Raw genomic sequence first — 18930 nt, forward strand, 5'->3', positions numbered from 1 at the left:
CACATCTGAAGCAGTACCAGGGCTTTGGACGATTTCTTGGATGAGGTTCTGATTTTTGTTCTGAAGGCTGTGGCTTTGGAGTTTTGAAACTTTCAGGGGGGACTTTTGTCTTGGTCGAGTTTGTGGATTTTGACTTGACTTTACTGTTTGAGTCTTTTTTGTTCTTTAGAGATGCAAGATGGGACTGCAGATTGGCGATCTGCTTCTTGAGGTCTTGTATTTCAGAAAGGGGGTCAACAGTTTTTGATGTATCTCGCTCTGGACTTTGGGACTGAGCGCCTTGGTAGTTGGAAAACACTTTTGGTTTTGTTGTATTCAAGTGCTGTTTCATGCGCGACATTTTCGCTGTGCGCCTTTTCTCAGCAGTCCGGAGCATGAGAAGGAGTTCGGAAAAGTTAGGTGGAATTTGCCTTTTCTGTTCGAGTTGGAGCTCTGCTATTAGCTCATTGTCCCAACAGCCTCTTATGAACTGCTTTAACAGCTGCTTGTCTAGTTCACCAGCAGGAACACCACCTCTTATGAACGTGGTGTTCAGCATGACTTGAAGACGCTGGAGGTAAGACGATGGTGCCTCACCATTATTCTGCACAGTGTTCAAGTATTTGGCAAAGAGGTCGTCTCCATCTTCAACCGTACCGAAGGCAGAGTCGAGTATTTTCAAGTAGGTGGAAGGAGGTGACTCTGTAGGTATGTGCTTTACCAGATCAACAGCAGGTGAAGAGAGACTTTCCAAGAGCCTCCTGGATTTGCATGAATCAGGCTGTCTGGGGTCTTTTAAAAGGAGTTCCACACTCGAGCGCCAGCTCTCATAGTCGACTTCGTTGTTTGGGTGGGGACAGCGCCCTGAAAAGGGTCTCAATCTGAAAGGAGTGTTCATCTGAGCATTGAAGTCTTCAGTTCTCAGCACATGTTCCACTATTACTTTCTGAAGCTCTGGTGGGTTTACTTCAGAAGGTTTGAGAGTGGGTGTCTTAACACTGACCTGCACTCGTGGGGGATTCTCAACTGGAGCTTGGATCAGTGGGTGGACTGGTTCAAGAGTTGGTGGGTTCTCTTGCAGAGGACTGAGAGGAGCATTCGTGTCAGGGACTTGGGGTGAGTCCTGGCGGTCACCTGAGTCATTTTCGTCAGGGTTAACTACTTGGCTTATAGAGGAAAGTTCGTCTCTCAGTAAGTCTGCAAAGTCTTTACCTGTCAGTCTTGCAATGTCTCTCAGTTCAGTCAGGTAAGTCTGAGTAGCTGTCTTGCTAACTACGGGGCTGTAAACTGAGCTTAATGCTTCGACAAGGTAAAGTATGTCAGGTTTGTTCTTGGGTGAGAATCTGTATGGCAGTAAGCTAGATAATGCCTGGACTGGTGCACTGGACGCGTACTCAAGAAAGGACTGCTTGCCCTTTTCTGGACACGGGGGATCTACAGGTACCATTGTCTGAATGGACCCATATTGTTTGAGGAAGTCAAAAAGCTCTTCATCAGATTCAGTGTCAGTTAAACCAGTAATAAGAAGTGAGTTCGGTATCTTAACATTACTTCGTTGCACGGCTTCCATTTTTTGTTCAGTTCTTAGTCAAATTTGAGCTCTGAAAATTATTTACGAACCACTCCTGGCTGGCTCGCCAAGAATTTGTAGCACCTATGCTATTAGGCAGAGGTAGTCAGGCTACTGGACCAAATATAGGTTCGCACGGAGTGGTGTGTATTGAATAAAAGAGCCAAGAGTCAATAAAAAGGTAGAATGGAAAAAGCCGGCAGTTTACTGAACAATTGACAAACAACAATAAACATACAAATTTGGTTCTTAAGTAATGTTAAGACACCTTTTCAACACCCTTTATGTTGTTTTTTCCTTTACTTTTTCTGTTAAAGTTCAAATAAAAGGTTTTGTTCAAGTTAATTTCAGTTTCAATCTATTTTAATTAAAGATGACCGGTCATTTGGTTTAAAGGGATTTTAGTTACAGAACTAAATTTATTTAACTTAAATTTAGTTTAAGCTTTCTTTTGAGTTCACTATATTTACCCTTTTCACTTTTTTGTAAATCAGTTTTGTCACTTTAAATTTACACCAAAAGTATCCTTTAAAGTTACAAAATATCAGATATCAAACAAAAGACAATTCAATATGCAAAGCAAACAAAGAACTGTTTTTCTAAATGTCCAATTGCTTAGCAAAATCCTTTAAAGTTTGTTAGCAGACGTATCCAGTTTTGGTAGTGCTCCTTTAAAGTATATTGGATCCACAGTTAGTGTTCAATCTCCTACCGCGACCTTGGCAGAGATTTTGTAGTAGTAAGGAAAAGTAAAGGACCACGTGATGCTCTACAGGCAGTCCGGATTATCGTGCTCCTTGGGTAGGCTCGCCATCCATGGATCAGGAGAAGTCCAGAACGATCCGGTCCGGAACCGTCTCCCAATTACTCTCGGGGGGACTCAAAAACCTGGCCTGCAGGACAGGCCATAAAAATAATTTTAGTCCATATGCAAAATAAAACCACTCCAAAATGAAAGCGGAGCCGCACTAGAAGGCTACGTGACTCTTTAGAAACTTAAAATGGCGGCTGCTCTTTTTTCTTTTTCATACATCCAACTCTACTTGCAAAATTAGCTTCTTTTCACACAAAATATACCCAAAATACATCAAATAAAATACATTCATGTTTCGAAGTGTCAAAGAAAATTATAAATAACTCAAAAGTACTGTTTTGTCATCTTTTCACAACTTAAATTGGTCTCAACTGGGCTCGCCTCATCACGGCAAAACCCACGCCACAAAAGTAGGCAAAATACAAAACAAAACTCACCAAAACTCGTCTGGTAATGGCATAAAATCTTATTTGGCTCACACCCCTCTTCCGGTCTGGCTAGACAACAGGTTTGCACCGTTATTTTAGTTTTTCACCGTAGTTTTTCAGCTAATGGCTACTCTGCTGCGCGTGCTTGCTGTCTCTGCCCTAAACAGGCCTATCTCTCCGCTACGCAACGCACAGGTTGGGGAGGGCTCTTGAAAAACTTTAAACTTTATCGACAACAAAAACAATTTCTCTTTTTAAACAAAAATAGTAATAAAACCTATAAATTATTAATGTTAATACTATTTATATTTTTATCCTCACAACTTTTAGCTGTTTTTATCATGTTGTTTATTAATATTTATTGACCTTTTTATATCATTGTAAAATGCTCTATTATTACTGAGTGTATTTGTAACGGGGGTTACAAACACATTAACTCACAACACATTAACTCACAACACAACACAATAAATTACAACACAACACATTAACTCACAACACAACACATTAACTCACAACACAACACATTAACTCACAACACATTAACTCACAACACAACACAATAAATTACAACACAATACATTAACTCACAACACAACACATTAACTCACAACACATTAACTCACAACACAACACATTAACTCACAACACAACACATTAACTCACAACACAACACATTAACTTACCTCACAACACTTTAACTCACAACGGAAGTAAAGCAGCAATTGAAGTGCTTTTATTCTGAAATGTCCACTGGGCTGAGCGGCTAACTACCTAACAGAAAGTAACATCACAGTGAGCTGTGGAGGGAGCATGAATTTTCTACAAGAGAAGATGGCAGCAGTGTTGCCAGATTGGGCGGTTTTGGTTCTAAATTTGCGGGTAAAAATGGCTTTGGCCGGGTTTTCATAATTTGGGCGGTTTTAGGATCGGTTCGGCGTTTTTTCCCCCCTCATGAATATATAATAGCGGACTACGTTAGGCCGTGTGGCTGTGAACTTCTATGTACTGAAGCTCAGTGAACGCACCAGGCAGAGACGCTCTACGGGCTCTGTCATCTAACCTGTTGTTAGGGGGGTGCAACGCGTCGCCTCTTAGAAATTGTGTTCTTTAAAGCCTGACACTGCGGCTGCGTGTAGGAGGAGATACCAGCTAAAGTTATGGTCTGATCGCTACATGGATCGGTGTCTGTGTTTATCAATCCTTTTATTATTAGTCTGAACTATCTTTTATTTTGAAAAATCATCGGATCGGGTGCTAAATCAGTCCAGTAGGGGGAAAAGCTCAACGAAAGCTGTGTATTCTTCTTTCTCCTGATCTAATAAAAGGAGGACAGTATTGAATATTTCTTCAGCGGACCGGCCTTCTTTCATTCATTGTGTGTGTGTGTGCGTGCGCGCGCGCGGGTGTTGGGGACCGCACGTGCATGTGTGAGGGGAGGGAGCGGAAGAAAGGAGAGGAACGGCGTGCAGCAACAGAGAGGGAGGAGTGTGCGTTCATATTGTGTGTGTAAGGAGAATCCTAATAAAGAGAAAGTTTGTGGCAACACTGCTGCTAGCTTCTCTTGTAGCAATAACATGCTCCCTCCACAGCTCACTGTGACATTACCTTCTGTTGAGTAGTTAGCCGCTCAGCCCAGTGGACATTTCAGAATAATAGCACTTCCATTGTGAGTTAAAGTATTGTGAGTGTTGTTGTGAGTTATTGTGTTGTGAGTTAATGTGTTGTGTTGTGAGTTAATGTGTTGTGTTGTGAGTTAATGTGTTGTGTTGTGAGTTAATGTGTTGTGTGTTAAGTTAATGTTTTGTGTTGTGACCCTTCTGGGCCACTGTACATTATCAATGGAGCGCAGATATCACGAGTCACCATGGCAACCGTGAAAAAAAGAGGTCTGCGTATTTTTCGCCAGCTGAACTTGACGTGCTGCTGCAGAGTTACAGTGAATATGAGCACATATTCCAGAAGAAAAGCAACACCGCTGCATCTGCAAAACAGAGACAGTTAGCGTGGGAAAACATAGCTGCTCAAGTTAATGCGCAAGTTTGCATTTAAATCATTGTTATAAAATATTGACTGTAATAACTTTTTAAATAGCGTAATGTGTGAAATAAAAAATGGCGATATTTAGGTGTACTTTTGAAGTGTTATTCCTGGTGTAATTACATGAAATGCTGCATAGTGTACAGAACCAATCTGGGGGAAAAATGCATTTAACGTCTGTAATGTTTAGAGGACTTTTTTGTTAACCTTCCCCTCTTGCAAACGTTGGTCAGTTTAATATTAATACATGCAATTGTATTTTTAAAAGTGAACTTTTGTCTACCCTTGTATTGATCAAGTGGTATAGGTTTATATGGGATTAAGAAAGTAAGCAGTGCTAGAAAATTGTGTTTCCAAAAAGTAATTGTTACATTAATCTAATTCAATGTCCCTGATTTCATTTTCATGTAGATGTAATCCTGCAGGAATTAAAAGAACATGGCAGCAGCTAAAATGAAGTATAAAAACATAATTCAATCAGGTCAAATTAGAGCATGTCATGGATGTAGGCTTTGTTGACAATATTTGACATATGAAACATCTACATAGCAATACATATCTAATGTTGTTTTCATTATATATATGTAATTGACTGCAACGAAAAACAGTAACGCTCAAACAAAAACGTATGGGGAAATGACAAAAATCGAGTCTAGGTCTCAAAATCCTTGCACGACGTAAATGTAATTCTCTACGAATTAATGCAGCCTCCTCGTCTATTGGGTCCTCCAAAAAAGGACAAGCCATTCTTGTCACTTGTCTCTGTGTGACGGAAATGTGGGCAATGAAGGTTAAAGCGAAAAATACCGCTTCGTCTTTAAAAAGGGGAGGGGACCGGCAGAAACCTTGAGTTTAGAGGATAAAACCTGCTCCCGACCAGGTTAGGTTCACAGCGTAAGTAATCATTGACACTGACTCTGAGTATAAGTTACCTCTCTTTCAGAAACGGGTTTGACTTACTCTGTCTACTCTGGTTTAACAAACCTCCCATTCTGAAACGGAAAACCCAGGGTTTCCCTGATTTCAGGGTTAACGCACTCAGAGTTTACACTTAACCTCCTTTATGAAACAGGCCCCCTGATTAGAAACACAGAGGGAGACCAAGCTCCTGTGCAAACAAAGAGACACAAAAGGGAGACAGGACAGATACAAACATTTGCTATTATAAGTTTTCAATTAAATTTTAAAACAGATTTATCTGTTTTCCTACAGTAATGTTATCACCCTTTAGCTACATCTATTTGGCACTTACATTGATAATAGAGTTTAACCTTTTGTTTTCAATATGCTGAATTAAAACAACGTTTTGAATATATTGGAAGAAAAAAAACCTTCAGTTGTTAAACTTTTCGTTTTAAAGGGTGATTTGATTTAAAAAAAATGCTATATAGCAAACAGTAGTTTTCTAAATAAAATAAAAAGATATGTGAAAATGAGGTTTTTATGTTTTGTTTGAATCTTTTCAGCATATGGCTTGTGCAATCAAAATATATTATGGTGAAATATGTGACTCATTTGATTTTCTTCTCAATTCACGCTCAGCCAAAAATGTGAAAATGAAATGTACCCAATTCTGAATTTCTTTCTTTTCTCGTAAACTGTGGTTGATAGCTTGAAATGTGTTTTTCCCCGAAGCTGTTTTTTTTAGCATAAATATTTAAAGAACAAGGAGGCAGCCAGATACTTTCCAGTGACAGTAGCAGAGGGGAAAATAACAGTTTCAAAAATCATGTTTTGCATTGAATGATACAAGCAAGCGTCCTCACTGTTGTCCGTGGCAGACTGCTCCTCCTAGAGACGGGAAAGAACTGTCCCTGGGGGGTATTCCAGAAAGCAGGTTATGCTAGCTCCCACGATAAGTTTGAGGCTAAAGAAGTTGAAAACCTCAGCTTTCGGTTCCAGAAATGGAGGTATGTTTCAGGGTAGGTCAAGTTACCATGGCAACTCATGCTCTGAACATAACCTGGTCTGGAGCAGGTTTAGTTGAAGGTTAGTTTGTTTACAGAGAGGTGAAGCAGCATGGCGTGTCCATTTGAAGATGATTTAGTGGATGAAAAAGCTCAGATAATACTTTTTCCACCATGAGAGGGTGATAAGACCACATATGGATGTTGGAAAGATAAACTTTTTTACTTTGATCTAACGTAATTATTTGCTTCAGTTAAGATAAATCATTTTTTTTGTTAGAAATTTTTTTGTTAAAAATTACACGTAGTTTTCAGACAGTTATTTTCCTTTCGTTCAAATTAATTCAATTAAGTAGGCGTAACTTTGATGCTGCTGTTAGATCGGCACCGCAAGGGATTCTGGGATATCATTCCCTTTGCCTGTCTGGACGGATTTGGGTTTAAGTGTGGGTTTTTTACAAAATGTGTTTATTTGTATAGCTGTTTTACTGTGTTTCACCGTGTTTGGCCGAGCTATTTTGTCCTACTATGCTTACGTCTCTGCACCATGAGTGAGAGTAAAGGATAGGATGATGAGTTTATAAAGCACCCCTACCGCTTAGTGCTGTTATGACAGTGATGGAAAATTCTTTAGTGAGTTTTTGCACTCGGTGCATTTTTTTCGGTTCTTTTTATTGTTGTAAAAATGAGCATATCTGCCGGCTCAAACTTAGACATATGGAAGTTCAAGAAATATAAGTAATTAAGATGGAAAAAAGATTAATGGAGTAATGTAACATTTAGTTAGATAAATACGTAAATTTGAGTTGTATAAACAATTATTGAGTTTGAATAAATTTAACTAAATTATTTAAATTATTTTTTAGCCGTGTTACTTTTTTCATGGACTTATAATTTTTAACCGCCGTCATTAAAATCTCAGACTCCGTCTCACTTCCGTCTCAAGTGTCGCGCTTTCTTTTTTCCACGGTGACTCCAGAAATCGGCGATCTATTGAGAATGTCTTTATGTACCGTGCGTTAACCCAGGGTTACCATGTCGAGCGTAATTACGCCAACTCATATTCGCTCTTTTGGAACCGACATACCCAGAGTAAGCAAGTTCAGGCGGATTTCAGCCAGAGTTCAGGCTCAAAGTCAGGCTAGTTTAAACATGCTTCCTGGAATACCCCCCAGGTCCTGCAACACTGAACTGTGGAGCCAGGATGAGGAATAATCACAGCGAAAACATGAGAAAAAACAAACAGAATGGCTGCTAGTCTGTGATTTATCGTTGAGCACAGTTCCAGGGATATGTGAAACATTTTTCCATTTTCACAGTTATCAAGACTGTTGTTTTTCTTTTTTCATGTGTTTCCTGGAGTTCTAATTTTCCACCTTGCCACAAGGACAATTAAGGTTTCACATAATCTACTCTGAACCAAGAAATTGAATTTTGTCAACTCTCACTGTCCCAACAAGAAAACAGCTTAAAAGAAAACCGCTTATTTTTTCTTTTGCTAGTGTTCATTTTCTTTTATACTTGGTTGCAAGAGGACTTTGGTGGGTTCTTCATCCTAACAGAACATCCAATTAAAAAACATCTAAAACAGGGGTTCTCAAAGTGCGGCCCGGGGGCCAATGGCGGCCCGCGGGAAGATTTTTGGTGGCCTCAATAAATCCTAATTGATGTTATTAAACCAGCTGTAGATTGCTTGGGAAAATATTGTTTTATGGTTTCTGGCGACATCTGTAGGAAAAAAAGGTAATTACACCCGGGGGGTCAACGGTACAGCTGTGACAGCTGTGACAGAAGCTAGTAGCTACGTTGTGGTAGCTACACTTTGAGAACCCCTGTTTTAGATGTTTTTTAATTGGATGTTCTGTTAGGATGAAGAAAAAAAAGGTAATTACACCCGGGGGGTCAACGGTACAGTGTATTAATTCCACCACAAGAGGGCAGACAACAATTTCTATGTCACTGCCTCTGCGAAAGGAAGGACCGTGACGACGGCAGTAGAAATTGAATCAGAACTCAATTAGGAGAGAGAACCAGAGCAGGTTACTTTGAGGAAAAAACGCGTTGGCGAGGAGAAAAGGCGCTTTCAAGCTAAGTGCATAAATGCTTACTATGTCGTACCTCAAGGGCTGGATAAAGTCATGTGCCTTATTTGCAAGCAGGTAAATGCAGTGTTCAAAGAATTCAATATAAATTATCACTATGTTACAAATCATAAAAACTATAACAAATTTACCGGTGAGGAGTGCAACAATAAGCTCCAACAACTACGAGGCTATGCTGCACTGCAGATGTTTACAAAAATGGCTAAATCCAGGGAAGCTGTGACAGAGGCTAGTAGCTACGTTGTGGTTTTGGAAATGGCCCGGCAAAGCAAGCCCTTAAGTGACGGAGAGTTTGTAAAAAAGAATGTGTGAAAGTAACTGACATTGTTCGTTCTGAGCAAAAGATAAAAGTCTGTCAAATGACACAATTACTAGACGAGTGGAAGATCTGGGGAGCAACCTACGACAGCAACTGGGAAAACATCTAGAGGGCCTGGTTAACTGTACAAATGACACTTGGTCAATAAAGTTATTAAAAACAACTTTTTCTGTTTATCCATTTTTTTTCACCGAAATTGGCCCCCACTCTAATGTGCAGTTCCTAATTTGGCCATCCTTTACGAAAACTTTGAGAACCCCTGCTCTAAAACAACAAGGTACACCCTCGAAAACTTTACAGTTGGTAGAGACCAGGCGTCATTCTACAATCTACAATCGACTTGGCGCAATCTAAAATACCAACAGCATTTTTCAGTCATTTATAAGATGCGATAGATACTTAATTGATCCCAGCTTGGGAAATTGGGTTGGTGCAGTGACCGTGTACAGGCTCAATAACAAACAAACAATGAATGACAATCAGGGAAGCAATCAGTCAGATACAGCTTTTAGAAAAACATACATCAAATGAGTTTATCCATGGCAAAAATGAGTTATAAAGTCCAATAGAGTGAGGTAGGAATGGTCTCCTGTGGCGGTTGGTGTGACAGTGTAGCTGCCTTAGCCTCTTGGAAAAGGCGCTCCACTGACCATCAAGTACAGGATGGAGAGGATGCTCAGGATTATCAATGATGGATACCAGTTTATTCAAAGTCCTCCTCTCCATCACAGCTTCAAAGATTTCCAATTTGCACCTGATTACCGATCCAGCCTTTCTAATCAGCTTGATGTGAAGCAAACCTTTAAGATCTTCAGAACTAAACCTGTTTGTCACAACTGGTAAGGCTTAAATAGTTTTTCCTACTTTGTACCAATAAGATCAATTTAACATTTCCGTTTGTATTTACATTTTTTTAATATAAATGGGAGCACAGTATCCAGTATTTTAGTGAAGAGATTCCTGTTGTTCGTTTTGTGCATTTGTAATGTATCTTAATTGTGGAAGGCCACTAAAGCCTTTGTGTTGCAAAGCAGTTCCTGCACAGCATGTGTGTTTTTTATGTCTGCACAAGCTTTACTGTGGTGTGGCTGCATGGTTGTTTTTCCAAGACTTAGCAGACACCTTGCAGACTTTTTTTTGTTAGTGCATGTGGATGTACCTTAGGATCCCCTCTTTCTGAAAAATGTCTTTGCCACAAGAAAAACAATAAATTGTAAAATATATCTGCAGCCCAAATTGTTGAGACTGGGACAAACACGCACACTTTTGTTACAATTGTGTGTATGGCACACATCTTTACCAATGGCCACCATTTAGGATTTTTCTCGTAGCTGATGTGCTTTTCTAATGATGTGCCAAATTTGGTGCTTGTACTACGGAATGCACAATCATTCTGGAAACATCAACCTAACCAGCTCCGCTGTGTATCCAGTTGCCAATTTACTCACACTTAGTCTGCAAACAGCACATCAAGGCAAACAATAAAATGGAAAAAAAAGAGCATTTAAATGAAGGCAACAACTGTCTGAATTTCATGCTTCTGTACGTGAAAAAGGAAGGGTGTATCACGCAGAGCTAACAGTACTTTCCTTTTGAGTGATGACTCAGCATAGTTACTCCACTTCAGGGTCCAAGCCAGGGCTGAAATTAGATTCCAGACACTGGGCTGAGAACGCTATCCCTCCTCCAGTGATCCGCTGAATGGGCTGTTCCATCACCATTTTACGGCTACTTTGATGCGCTGAAATGAGACTTGCAAATATGTTTGAGATGTCACCCCTGGGCCAAGATTTATGACTGCCTTCTAAAACCCCCATAGGTTTCTTAAAACAATAACCATCATCTATCATGTGATAAATTACCGGCATCAAAGTTCACTGTAAGCCACTCATCACCTATTAGAAACATGAGGGCAGCCCAAACATCATATCGTCAGTCCACGCTGAAACCTGAATTCCCACTTCCACACCCTCTGAAATCAAATCAGTGGATACTTGTGCTGCTTTCCCCCATTTATGCCAAAAATTACCTGATGAGAAATGGATTGTCAGACTTGTATGAAAGCTTTTTAACCTCTGATCAAGACACAGACAGTTTTTTATTTCTTTTAAATCATTCTTGGAACCCATCATCATCAATTACATTACATTGGAGGTAATGTGACATTACGTGAGGTAATGTGTGCTTTACCTTCTAATTACTCTCCTGTGTGCAACTGGCCAAAGCAATAATCATCCTCAGCTGACAAAGACAAGAAATACAGACACCAGTTAGTCTGGCACTAGTTAAAAGTAAAAATAAAATCCAAATAATCAGCCAATCATGGGGCAGCGTGTATTTGTTCATTGATCTCATCTATTCTAAGTAGATTTTTTTAATAAAATGTTTTATATGTTTTTCAAACACACTTCAATATTAAAATACTCATTCTCTGCATTTCTGAGTAGGACTCTTCTGCCTTTTCCTTTCGGAAAACTGCTTGATTTGACCTTGCTTTGATCTTGAACACTTGCATTAGGAGGATCTTCAAAACCTCTGATGTCATCAATACTCTGACTGTGAATGGCAGAGCAGTTTTCATAATGGTAGTGCAGCCGCATGCAGCCCTGCACTACCATGGTATATGGAAGGGATAATGCCCAACAAAGTGTTGGCAAAGCATGATCAGAAATTAACCGACGACATGGAAACCTGAACCATCCAACGCAAGTCAGAGTATGGTTCACACTCAGAACATGACTCGGGCTCAGGCGGTTGGGCAGGTCGTCCAGTGATCGAAGGGTTCGATGACTGGACTGGACTGATGACTGAAAAAAAAAAATTAAATACAGAAAAAATGAATATCAACATCAATATGGTCACAGGTATTTAGAACAGCTCCCCCCAGTCAACTGTTGTTGTGTCGTTGGGCAAGACACCTCATCCTCCGGTCAGAGGGGTAAACTGGCAGCTATGCCTCTGTCATCACCAAGTATGAATGAGGAGTGAATGAATAATGGACACTTTGTAAGCACTTTGAGCGTCTGGAAAAGCGCAGATAAATGTAGTCGATTATTATTATTTACTCAGAACACAATATTACTAATATTAGGATAGTATTCTAATGTTCTGGGTTTCTATTGCTCCGGTTACCAGATGGTGTTAAGGCCAGCGCAGTGATATAGAACATTTGGGCTATATGACCGGAACTTCTTTTTTAGGTGTGCATCATCACTGTGGTATTTCACATTTAATCCCCACCCTGCAGCCAATCAGTATCAACTATTCACCCAGACCAAGGTATAAATATACATAAACAGCAGTTCCAGAACAGAAAGTAGTTACTTGACAAACTTATTTGCTGCGGCATCACTGTGAAGATGTCAGTGTTTTTCCACATTCACGTTGCTTTGACTTGCCTTCCTCCACCTTTTGTGCGTGTGTGACTAAAGGTGCGTTGTGTGGAGGGCTCCATATTAAAATGCTACAGCTAATTAAGCACCGGAGAGGTTCCCATATTGGGAGCTGATTAGGCAAACTAGATATTGCATTATTTATCACAGGCCAAGCAGCAAAAGATTAAAAGTTTCAAGACAGTTATAAAACTTCCCTGAAAATGAAAAGAGGCCAACTGCTGTGCTGGTAGAATTTTGTTTGTGGAACTTTTCTGTAAAGTTAAATTCTTCAAGAGTTTATGCTTAGTTTTTTAGGAAATGTTGTAACCAAAGCAGATCTCTGACAAAACAAACTATTGAACTATTGAAGTTCTGTGCTGGCTCAGTAGAACTTCTATAGTTTCAAAAAGAGGTGCAGAAACGTATAGATTACATGATTAACAAAGCCACCCCTAAATCAGTACAAGTAAAACCCAAAGGAATGTTAGATCCTTCAGGTAACCTGAATCCCCTGGGAGATCAGTGATGTAATGATAGTGAACACTTATCAGGGGCAGGCTGTCCATTTCAGATAATGAACTGTTTGCACTGGTACTGCCTTTGTGTTCCTGCTGCAGTGGATGTCTCATCTAGATGTCCTTCACCCTGCAGCTTTCAGATCAGATCTGCTACAATCAGATCATGTATTCTCCACTGAATTTCTGTTGATTGATGTTTTTTTTTGTATTTTTCTTAACTTTTTCTCCTGCTTGCAGGATTCAAGTTTTATATATTTTCAGATAGACACTTTATGTACAAAAATATTTTTGATTGGAAGAAGAACTATGTTTTATCTACATTTCTTTATTTTTGGCACACCTTTTTTCCTGCCCTCCTACTCTAATCAATGTAACTCTTTCTTCAGGCTGTAAACATCTGACAGATGTGAACTAGCTGTGATGATGGGGCCCTATTGGGTTCTTCAGTTGTTTTCTTGGTTCATGTCATGTTCTGTTTGCAGGTTTTGTGATTTTCCTCCTGTTAGTTAAATCAGGTTGAAGTTTCTAATTATCAACAGTACAGTTGTCTTTGTGTCTTCATGTTCTGCTTGGCGAGACAGACCCAGATGCTGGAACCCGGGAAGAAACACAGGAGAGGTGGATGGAAATCAAAAGGATTTATTATCCTGGACATGGATCCGAGGGTGAGTAAACTGGTGTTTGTCAGATGACGAGATGAGGTGAGGCAACCGGGAGTACTGGCATGGAGTTGTGGCGTGGCTTGAGATCTTGGCGTGGCGAGGGGCTCTTGACTTGGCTGGAGTTGTGGCGTGGCTTGAGGCTTGGATTGCAGGTGAGAATAGGACTGCTCTTACAAGGAAGGACCCAGGAGGACAGCTCGTGGTAATTGGTCCTGTAGATGAGGCAGAGGAGCGGGGTTACAAAAAGTAGCAAGAGTTCGTGAGCATAGCAAACATAACTTTAGTGACCAGGTTAGGACCATAAGGGGCAACGAACTGGTGATGAATGCTGGGACTGGATCTCCATATGAAGGCAGGTGGAAGATGAGGTGAGTGTCCACAGCTGGGTCCAATCAAGAAGGTAGAGAAGAGAGAGGAGGGGGAGGAGAGACTACCAGAGGCACCATGACATGTGTAGTTGATTATATTCAATGCATTTTAGTTTTGTTTTTTCCAATTCTTTGTTGTTAGGTCATCTGCTTTGCCACACTTTTTTGTTTCTCTCTCAAATCTGAATTTGTTCGCGGTTAAGTTTATTTATTGCACCACCCACCTTGGTCTCCTACATTTAGGTCCTCGCCATTGACTGTATCAGAAAACTGGACTGAGTGAGTGTGACGTCACCCCTAGAAAATGACTTCCTTCATGTCCCAACGAGAGGAAGTCAATTCAGTCGCAATTTTTTCACGATTACGGGTGTCGCCATGTTGGAACCAGCAAGCGTCAAAACGAGTCAACATTTCTATGGCAACCACTCTCTCTAGTCAGGAGTGAGCATGTCAGAAGACCACACCCCTTTCAGTGAAAGGGGGCTCGGTAGAAACTGTCAATCAAATGCTATGAGCGTTTAATGTGACCCCACATGCTTTTATCAAGGCTTCTAGTTGGTCAGTTTATAAATTGAATAACTTGCACTACAGCAAAACTGTCATGAAAAAAAAAGGATTAACAAAAAAAGTTACTCTATGGGATTTTGGCTTCTTGGGGAATAATGGGTATTTTGCTTTTTTCAATGCAAGGAGGGAAGGGTGACTCAGTCAAGTTCTTTCATACAGTCAATGGTCCTCACCACCATTTCTTGACATGAGCAGCTTTCCCCACCAGCAACAAGAACTGAACAAGCTACTCATATGAGCAGCGAGAAATCTCTTCTGTAAACCTTACAAGACAAGGTCCTCAGCAACTTCCGCACTGGTGATCTCAGAACTAGATCTGCTGCAGTTTACTCAAAGACCTGGCACCGGGGTCTACCTCCTGCATCACACCATGTCTCATGTAGAGGCCTCTAAGGGAGCTGTGAGGGTCATGTTTCTAAATTTCTACAGAGCTTTCATTAATATTCAGCCATCACTCCTGAAGGAGAAACTGGAGGTGGCGGGCGTGGACAAACAATAGCTTTCCTGGGCCATTGACTTTCTCACTGACAGGCCATGATTTGAGAGACAGCTTGTGTGTTTTTTGGTGTGGCAGTCGGAAGCACCTCAAAGGACAGTGCTTTCCCCTTTAGTGTTCATGTTGCACACATTTAACCTCAGGCACAACTCCCACTTCTGTCAACACTGACTCTGCCACTGTTAGATGTGTATCAGGTGAGTCACTTGGAAAACTGGCGGAACATCGTTGACGTTGTGACCTGGTGTGATGAAGATCACTTATTTCTGAACAGTACAACAAATAAGCTGCTGCTTTACCTCCGATAATGCTCTGCGACACACATGTAGGTGGGCATCTAGGGCTCAGTCAGTGAGGTCGTGGACACCTATAGATGCATTGATATTGATCTGAAAGAGAAACTTGGACAATACAGATCCTGTGTACAGGAAATTGCCTCAATCTGCTCAAGAGACTGCGGTCTTTCGCTATGTGCAAGATTCTACACACATTCAATGATACTATGGTGGCCTCGGCAGTCCTCACACTGTTGTGTGATTGATGTGTTTGTGTGGCTCTGCCCTTGGCAGCATCCTGAACACTATCGAGGAGGTAGCAGGCAGAAGGAAGCTGGTAAAACTGTCTTCCTTTTTGTATGCTACCCCTAGGAAACATAATCAGGAAACACAGCATTAATTTTCATTGTTATGCCGACGATACGCAGTTGTATTTATCCATGAAGCCTGACCAGAATGACCAGATAGAGAAACTGAACGCCTGCATCAGAGACATCAAGACCTAGATGACAATTAATTACCTCCTCTTGAACCCAGAAAAAACTGAGGTCATTATACTAGGTCCTAAAAACCTCAGAGATGCTCTGTCTGCTCAGATAGTCTCCCTGGATGGTATAAGTATAGCCCCCAATTCCACAGTTAGAAACCTTGGGGTTTTGTTTGACCAGGATTTATCATTTAAGGCTCACATATCTCAGGCGTGTAGAACTGCCTTTTTTCACCTGCGGAATATTGCTAAGATCAGAAATATACTTTCTAAGAATGATGCTGAAAAACTCATCCATGCATTTGTTACGTCGAGGCTGGATTACTGTAACTCTTTGTTAGCAGCGTGTCCTAAGAGTTCCTTAAGAAGTCTCCGGCTTGTTCAGAACGCAGCAGCTAGATTGTTAGCTGGAACCAGCAGAAGAGATCACATCACTCCTCTGTTAGTTTCGCTCCATTGGCTCCCAGTTGATTCTAGAATTAAGTTCAAGATCCTCCTGTTAACCTATAAGGCCTTACATGGAATGGCCCCGTCCTATATTAAGGACCTCATAGTCCCTTACCATCCAATGAGAACACTTCGCTCGCAAAATGCAGGACTGCTTGTGGTTCCTAGAATCAGTAAAAGTACGGTTGGAGGTAGAGCGTTTAGCCACCAAGCCCCTGTTTTATGGAATAAACTCCCAGCTCATGTAAGAGAGGCCGACTCAGTTTCTACATTCAAAGTTAGACTGAAAACATTCCTCTTTGGACAGGCTTATTGTCAGACTAGTTAGTATTCAGAGATTATTTAACTTAATTTTAATTTGTTTAAATTAAACTTAATAACTATTTCTTTTAAAAAGCTGCTAGAAGTTGAAGCTGGGGTAACTATGGTGCTCCGGGGTTCTGTCCTCTTTTCTCTTCTACTTCTACCCTTCGTCTCTGCTCTGTACCTGACCGTGTACCTCGTCTCTGCTCCTGCTCCTACACCTGGCTGTGGTTCCTGTCTCAGGCTCGACTCGCGCCCCCGACTGTCCCCCCAACCACGGCTGGATAAAGCTCGTCTGCTGGACTTTATATATGTAGTTGTAGATTTAGATAAGTTCATTCTTCTCTAAGAGTTCTGGTAAATCGCCTGTCCGTCCTGGGGGAGGATCCCTCCTTCATGTGGGCACCCCTGAGGTTTCTTCATTTTTTTGGGGGAGTTTTTCCTTACTGCGAAGGGGGTCTAAGGGCAGGGATGCCAGTATATCTTAGTCAGTTTGTTAGTTCATTTTAGTATGTTTCTATTGAACTCTTTGTATTCATGATCCTTTTGAGTTCATGTTTTACTTCGAAGCCCATCGAGACGACTGTTGTTGTGATTTTGGGCTATACAAATAAAATTGAATTGAATTGAATTATTGAGAATCCCGTCCGTCCCCTCACCATGTAAAGGCTCTGAACAGTGTCAAACCCACATGGTAGGAAGGGGGGTTCACTCTTTCCCACAGTGATGTACATTGTGTAGTACATAGTGTAGCAGTGATTCAGCATTCGTTCTGGTGCAATATTGGTTTTGATTTTTTTTTTACAACCATTCAATATTTCAAATTGTCTATTATAAGGACTCAAAACAGGTTTATTCCTCCCTATATTTTTACTAAATTTTCATACAACCATTTTAGCAACAACCCTGTATATTGAAAGTGTGAACAGTTTTTGATGCTGTAAAGACAAAAACGTCCTTACTGTGGGATAAATAAGGTTCTATCTTTTCTCGTCTTCTTTTGCTTAAAACAGAAATCATGAGATGGGATCATCTGAATTCACATATTGAGGTTCTGCCTTATATTATCTTAAGATCATCTGATAAATCCAGCTTGATATCTGTTAATCAAGAAAGGCATTGTTTCATGATAATGTTTTCTTTCTTTTCTTTTTTTTGATTGGGGAGTGAGCGATGGAGTGGGTCTGACTCCTTTGAAAACATGAGGTGCTTCATGCAAAGTGAGTGTAAATTAACTGATTTGAGCTGCTGCTGTGCTTTTAATCTTAATAAGGAAGAGCAAGGGAACGTGGGAAAACTGTGACACACGTCTCCCTGATGGAAATGTAATCTCTGAGGAAAGTATGGAGCAAATATGAAAGCAAATCAAGTCGCAATGACTAGAGCTGTTCCAACCTTTTAGATTCCTGTGACAGCTATTAAATCATGAAGCTAAACATCCAGAGCTATAAGCCCGTTTGATTGCTTTGTCCTCAAACGGCTTTACACAGAAAACTATGATAATTTAATTTAAACTTATAACATACATATGTGATGAATGGGATATTTTCATAATAAAACATGAACATCATTCATCCATCCATTTTATACATTTATTTGGTCCTGTTTGGGGGACACATGGTTGCTGGAGCCTATCCTGCTACTGTCTGGCAAATATGGCTCAGAACATGAATTTATGAGAAATATTAAAACATTTTCATTTTAAATGTTTTTATATGTCTCGTGTTGTTGTACTTGGTAACTTTTAGGTGATGCTGGGTTGCTAAGCAACCAGCTCTCTTTGCCTCTGAAAACAAAGAGCCAAAACACAATTATGCACAGACAATACAAACATCTGTAATTAGTATATTGTGCACTTGTCACATGGAAATGTTGGATCTATTTTTGAATATGTGCGTTGGAAAGAAGATGATCTTTGTTGGCTATAAAATGAAAGATTGAAATGACTTGAACAGAGTACATTTTAAAACCAAAACAGAAAAAAAATGTAATTACTATTTTGCAAACTACTTTTAGTTATGTTAAAATCTGAGCTAAAATGTATCTTTTGGTGCATTCGATGCAGTGATGATGGCCCTTTTGATGCATTCAGTTCAGTCTTTTCTCTTAAATGACAAAGTAGATTTACTTGGAACACCATTAACTCTATAACCATTAGTATCATATCTAATACACACATTTCTGAGACCCCTTCTCATTGCGTTATCCAAACTTTCCTAATAGACACATTGGAAATGGCTTGGTCAATGTTTTCTGCCCTGCAGTTCATCATCT

At 40.3% G+C, this 18930-nt stretch overlaps 1 long non-coding RNA gene across 1 annotated transcript; it reads right to left on the reverse strand.

The window, feature by feature from the left end:
- Positions 1–1725: 1725 nt before the first annotated feature.
- On the reverse strand, positions 1726–3211 carry LOC111948447. The gene is made up of 2 exons (XR_002874458.1): positions 2801–3211; positions 1726–2442 (listed from the first exon to the last, which is right to left on the reverse strand). It is a non-coding gene; the product is annotated as an uncharacterized LOC111948447 (long non-coding RNA).
- Between the last annotated feature and the right edge of the window lie 15719 nt (positions 3212–18930).

The sequence above is a fragment of the Oryzias latipes genome, chromosome 13 (assembly GCF_002234675.1).
Source record: "Oryzias latipes chromosome 13, ASM223467v1".
NCBI lineage: Eukaryota > Metazoa > Chordata > Actinopteri > Beloniformes > Adrianichthyidae > Oryzias > Oryzias latipes.